The sequence below is a fragment of the Brassica oleracea genome, chromosome C8, assembly GCF_000695525.1.
Source record: "Brassica oleracea var. oleracea cultivar TO1000 chromosome C8, BOL, whole genome shotgun sequence".
In the NCBI taxonomy this organism is placed as follows: Eukaryota; Viridiplantae; Streptophyta; class Magnoliopsida; order Brassicales; family Brassicaceae; genus Brassica; species Brassica oleracea.
In genome coordinates this window covers 18,833,573-18,839,541 of record NC_027755.1, presented here as the reverse complement: position 1 = coordinate 18,839,541, position 5,969 = coordinate 18,833,573, and the positions used below count along the sequence as shown (strand labels likewise).

At 39.9% G+C, this 5,969-nt stretch overlaps 1 pseudogene; it reads left to right on the top strand.

The window, feature by feature from the left end:
- The first annotated feature begins 791 nt into the window (after positions 1-791).
- On the top strand, positions 792-4,771 carry LOC106308847 (annotated as a pseudogene).
- The last annotated feature ends 1,198 nt before the right edge of the window (positions 4,772-5,969 follow it).

The following is a 5,969-nucleotide window of genomic DNA, read 5'->3' as shown; positions in this document are numbered from 1 at the left end:
TCTTATCAGAAATTCTCTATCGCTCAGGACTTGAAACTGGATTTCCTGTAATGTGCAAGAAATTGCATAGCCTGGGATTCGAACCCAGATCTGGGTGTAGAAGCTTTAAAACTTGTCTTTAAAACTTAATCAGTGCTTCCACTAGATATAAAGTCTTGTTAACACTTTTGCTAATACTCCATAGGTAGACCTGTGTTATTATTGTGTTGATAATGCTAAGGTCAATTTTAATTTTCGATGCAGGTATAGTCCGAAACAGAAACGATAACAGAAACGCAGAGTTTGATTGACATGGCTATAACTTTAGTTTTTTTTTTTTGCTTTAAAATTTAAAAGATAGCTTTTGTAGCTTTTAGATTTTATCAGTGTATAATTATTTCAGAGTTTGAAAACACTAAATATAAAACTGTAGAAAAATTGATTTATAAACAAATCTATTTCCTTTCTATGATTTTTGGTTGTAGTTTTAGATTTTTTTAATAAAGCATCATTAGTAATAAAATTGGCGGTAAAAAAATTAGAATCTGTTCACCACTCGTCCCTAAAGTCATGAATTCGTTAACGTCTCTAATTGATTGACAAGGACAAGTTTATATTATACGAACAAGACCAAAGCCTGCTTGCTACTTTAGTTTCTGTACGTTCTTATAGAGATAAGGTAACCTCAACCCCTCAATATGGAAGTTATCATATCTCCTTATCTCTATAGTTCTTGAGTTTAAACGAGTGCTTGGTATTCTTCTTCTTTCCATTTTGTTCTTCTCTTGCTTTTTTTTTCCTATTGAAACACGATGTGGAACGTAGTTTCAACCGTACTTTCATTATGCTTTCAACCTGCAAGAAATTTGTTTCTTGAAAAGACCAAGTATATACTCAAACTGGAAGATCATCTTGAGGCTTTGCAAGAGGTTTCGTTAAGCCTCAAAGCAGTGAAGGATGACTTGCAGAACCATATCGAGATGGCAGAACGAAAAGGTTTGAGAGTGCTCAACGAATTCAACGTATGGCTTTCAGGAGTCAAAGACATCCAACCAAAGGTCACTAAACTGCTTGAAGATAGTACTGCAGAAATCTAAAGATTGTCTATGTGCGGGTAGTACCGGTCCCTACGCCACATCCGGCGACTTATGATGATGATTTTGATCCTGTCTCTCCCACTGCAGTATCGGAGACAGGGGGAGCTTTGAATTCCCCTCAGACGAGTACCAGTGAGCCGTCTGTAACCAATGAAACCAGTAAGACTACGGAGGCGACAGTTGGTGATAATGATCAAGGGGGAGCAAGTAATACAGAAGAGACTACTACAAACGAGCAGTCAACATCAGAACCACTGGGCAGAGGACACAGGACTAAGACACAGTCTGTTCGCTTAGGTCCGTATGTTACATATACAGCTCAAGTAAATGAAAACCCCACGACTGCTCTTCACCCATCACATCCACCATCATCGTCTTCAGGTAAGTGTGCCTATCCCTTGGAGAATTATGTATCGTTTGATCGTCTTGCTCCACATGTTCAGGCGTTTCTTCTTAAAGTTGAAGCTCAGCTTGAACCAACTTCATTCAAGGAAGCAATGAAAGATAAAAAGTGGAGAAACGCAGCGACTGGTGAGATAGATGCGCTGGAACGTAGCGGTACGTGGACAGTCACTGATCTACCTCCGGGAAAACAGGCCATTGGATGTAAATGGATATTTAAAATCAAGTTCAATGCGGACGGAACGGTTGAACGCTATAAGGCACGTTTGGTAGCATGTGGAAACAAACAGGAGGAGGGTGTTGACTACAATGAGACCTTTGCACCTGTTGTCAAGATGAATACAGTGCGCACCTTACTTGGCATCTCTGCTGCTCGTGACTGGGAACTACATCAGATGGATGTACATAATGCATTTCTCCATGGTGAACTAGAAGAAGAAGTTTACATGAAATTACCTCCTGGCTTTGCCTCCTCTAAACCGAATCAAGTCTGTAAGCTGAATAAGGCACTCTATGGCCTTAAGCAGGCTCCTAGGTGTTGGTTTGCACGATTAACTAAAGCTCTACTTGCATTTGGCTTCAAACAGAATCGTCTAGACTACTCTCTGTTTACTCTAAATCGAAACAATACTACACTATTTGTGTTGGTCTATGTTGATGATTTGATTATTGGTGGAAATAATTCTGAGCTTATCACCAAGTTTAAAGAACATCTGCATCGGTTTTTTCATATGAAAGACTTGGGAGAGCTTCGTTATTTCTTAGGCATTGAGGTTCTAAGAAGTAAAGCGGGTATATACTTGTCACAACGTAAGTATGCTCTTGATATTGTGTCTGAATGTGGACTTCTGGGTTCAAAACCGGTCGACACACCAATGGAGCAGTATCACAATCTTGGGCGTGATAATGGACCGTTTTATACAGAACCAGCACAGTATAGAAGACTGGTTGGAAGGCTTGTCTATCTTACTATCACACGGCCGGAACTAAACTACCCAGTGCATATACTTGCTCAATTTCTTCAGAAGCCACGGCAAAAACATTGGGACGCAGCTGTTCGTTTGGTACGATATTTAAAGGGTCTTCCAGGCCGTGGAATATTGCTAAGTGCTTCGAGTGATTTATCACTGTCTGCCTACAGTGACTCAGACTGGGCGGCATGTCCACTTACTCGGAAATCTCTTACTGGCTACATTGTCATGATGGGTAATTCCCTTATTTCGTGGAAGACAAAGAAACAACCAACGGTCTCGCGGTCCTCCGCAGAAGCCGAATATAGGGCTATGGCGATGACTTGCAGTGAACTGAAGTGGATGATCGGTGTCATGGATTCTTTGGGGATTAAACAGCGGTTCCCGATACCTTTTCATTGTGATAGCAAAGCAGCTATCCATATAGCAACAAACCCGGTCTTTCATGAACGAACTAAACATGTGGAGGTGGACTGTCATTTCGTTCGAGACTACATTACAGCTGGGATTATTGCAGCACATCACGTTGGCACGATGGAACAGTTGGCTGATCTGTTGACCAAGTCGCTTGGACGTCAGCAACTACATTACTTACTGGACAAGATGGGAGTTCAAGATCTTCACTCACCACCTTGAGGGGGAGTATTAGATAAGGATAGACATATATATTTCAGATAAACATACTGTCGTAGTTATCTCCTATCTTTAAGGATCTTACGTCTTGTATAAATACTATCGTTGTAACCTTGAGATGAATATACAGAAACAGAGTTTATATTAGCTTGTTAGGTACTGCTCCAGCAACTTCTTTTTAACATATCGTTATGGTAAAGATGTATTCGAAATGTTGGAGAAAGTACAAAGTATTTTGTCCTCAAAACCTTCTGGCGACGTGGCTAGTATGGGTACTCCACCTGGTATAGTGAAGAAAATCACTCAACGCACAGTCGGTTTAGAGAAGATGCTTGAAGCTACATAGAGCCGTCTCATGAAGAAAGAAGTTGGAATCTTAGGTCTTTATGGTATGGGAGGAATAGGGAAAACCACACTACTCAAACAAATCAATCAGAGGTTACTTGAAAAAAAAGATGATTTTGGGGTCGTGATATTTGTAGTGGTGTCTCAAAATCTACAGGCTGGAAAGATAAAAAAAGAGATTGGTGAAAGACTAAGCCTCTGTGAAATGGCGTGGGAGAAAAAAACTCAAAACGAGAAAGCCTCTCGTATATATGATGTTCTTACAAAGAGAAGATTCGTTATGTTATTAGATGACATATGGAGGAAAGTGGATTTAGAAGAAGAGATTGGGATTCCATCACCCTCTCAAGAAAATGGAAGCAAGGTTGTCTTTACCACTCGCTCGAAAAAAGTTTGTGGGCGTATGGGATCTCATGACTTGGAAGTCAAGCATCTAGACCCGGAGAATGCTTGGGAACTATTCTGTCAGAAAGTGAGAGGTACGACAATAGACAATGATCCAGAGATCCTCCAGCTAGCAAAAAAAAATATGTGAGAAATGTAAAGGCTTACCCCTAGCACTCAACGTTATTGGGGAAACAATGGCATGCAAAACGTCAGTACGCGAGTGGCAGTATCGAGAAGTTAAAGACGAGATTCTTAACATTCTCACGCTTAGCTATGATGATCTTAAGAACGAGACAGTACAGCAATGTTTCCAGTATTGTGCCTTATTTCCAGAAGATGATAAAATTGAAAAAGACACGTTGGTCGAGTACTGGATATCCGAAGGGATCATAGATGGAGGTGGAGATAGAGAAAGTGCTATCACCAGGGTTATAGTATAATTGGTATCCTTGTTAGTGCATGTCTATTGATGCCTGTTGACACTATAGAGTTTGTAACAATGCATGATGTGCTTCGCCAAATGGCTCTTTGAGCTGCGTCTAACTTCGGGAAAGAGGAAGAAAACTTTATTGTGAAGACAGGTGCTGGACTGCATCAGATGCCTGAGGTTAGGGACTGGAATGCGGTGAGAAGGATGTCACTCTCAGCAAATGAGATTCAGAACATCTCGATTTTCCCAGAATGTCCTAACCTTACCACATTATGGTTAACAGAGAACTATCTGGTGAACATCTCAGGTGATTTTTTCCTATCGATGCCTAAGTTAATGATTTTGGATCTATCTTCCAATGAAAATCTAACCAAGCTGCCAGAAGAGGTTTCAAACTTAGTGAGCTTGCGACATCTTGACTTATCAAGAACATGTCTAGAGAACTTGCCTGAAGGATTAGGAAAGTGTTAGGAAATGTGCGGTCAAATTTTGCGGTAAACCAGAATTTACGGGAGCGGAAAAAACACACACAAAATTGTTAACGGAGTTCGGCCAATATTGCCTACGTCTCCGGACCTGCTACAGATCTTTTATTATCAACTCGAGAAATTTTTACAAGCTCTCAACTCACACCCAACCCCAAATACATTCAAGAAAATTATTCTTAATTTTCATACAAGAGAATTTTTTTCTCACAAAAAAAAACGTATTTCTCTCTTGAACACTTTACTCTTGTGTTCTTCTTTGTTTTGGGATGCATCTTCTCTTCTACTTACGTTGAGTATTTATAGGAGAAGCTTGGATATGTGAAAGCTACAAAACCACAATTATCGACAAAATTAAGTTCCTCTTTTGTTGACTTCTTTGTCATCTCTCACCGTCATTACCGTCATCACCGGCCAACACAAAAAACGAGTTCTTTGACTTACAATCTCCCACTTGAAGACTGATTTCAATCTGTCTTCACATCTTGATCAATGTAGCAGGTCTCCCCAGCTTATTACTCCAACAAACCAACTGAGGTTGCACACAACCTCAGCTTATCATACGGCACGACCTTTGTCAGCATGTCTGCCGGAATCTTACTTCCTGGGATCTTCTAATGCTGATTGATATTTGGAGTTTTCAAGGCTCCTAAGACAAATGTTGTAGTATAGTGATTGTTGAACCAGTTCTGAGGGATATCAAAGCACTGAGAATGCAAGTACTCACTTAATCTAAGTGCAACCAATGATTTAGATGAGTTTTAAGCTATGACTAAAACTAAAAAGCAATAACAGAATGATACTTTCTTGACTAAGAGAAAAGAGAACTCATGGGCATAGGGATTAGACCTTGGGTGATCAAGTTTCGAACTAAGGATGACAAATGATCAATCAAACTATCTACCTTAAGCCTAGACACAATTGTAAGCAAGCTCTATGTCTAGATGAATGCTCATTTGCTAACATATCTCAAACATCAAATGTCTTTGGTTGAATAATATGAAAGCAATCATTACTAACAAGTATATTAGCTATCTTAGCACCTTTAATAACAAATGTCTTTGGCAAAGTATACTAAAAGCCTAGGAGAGATGTCTCAGGCATTTCATCGAACACCTTTCGGGTGGGAAATGCCTATTGATCAACTTTTGAGTGGCCAACTCAGAAGATGCATTAGGAATACTCTACTAGCAAGGAACAAGAATGATCTACACTAAAACATCCTAGAACTAACCTAATC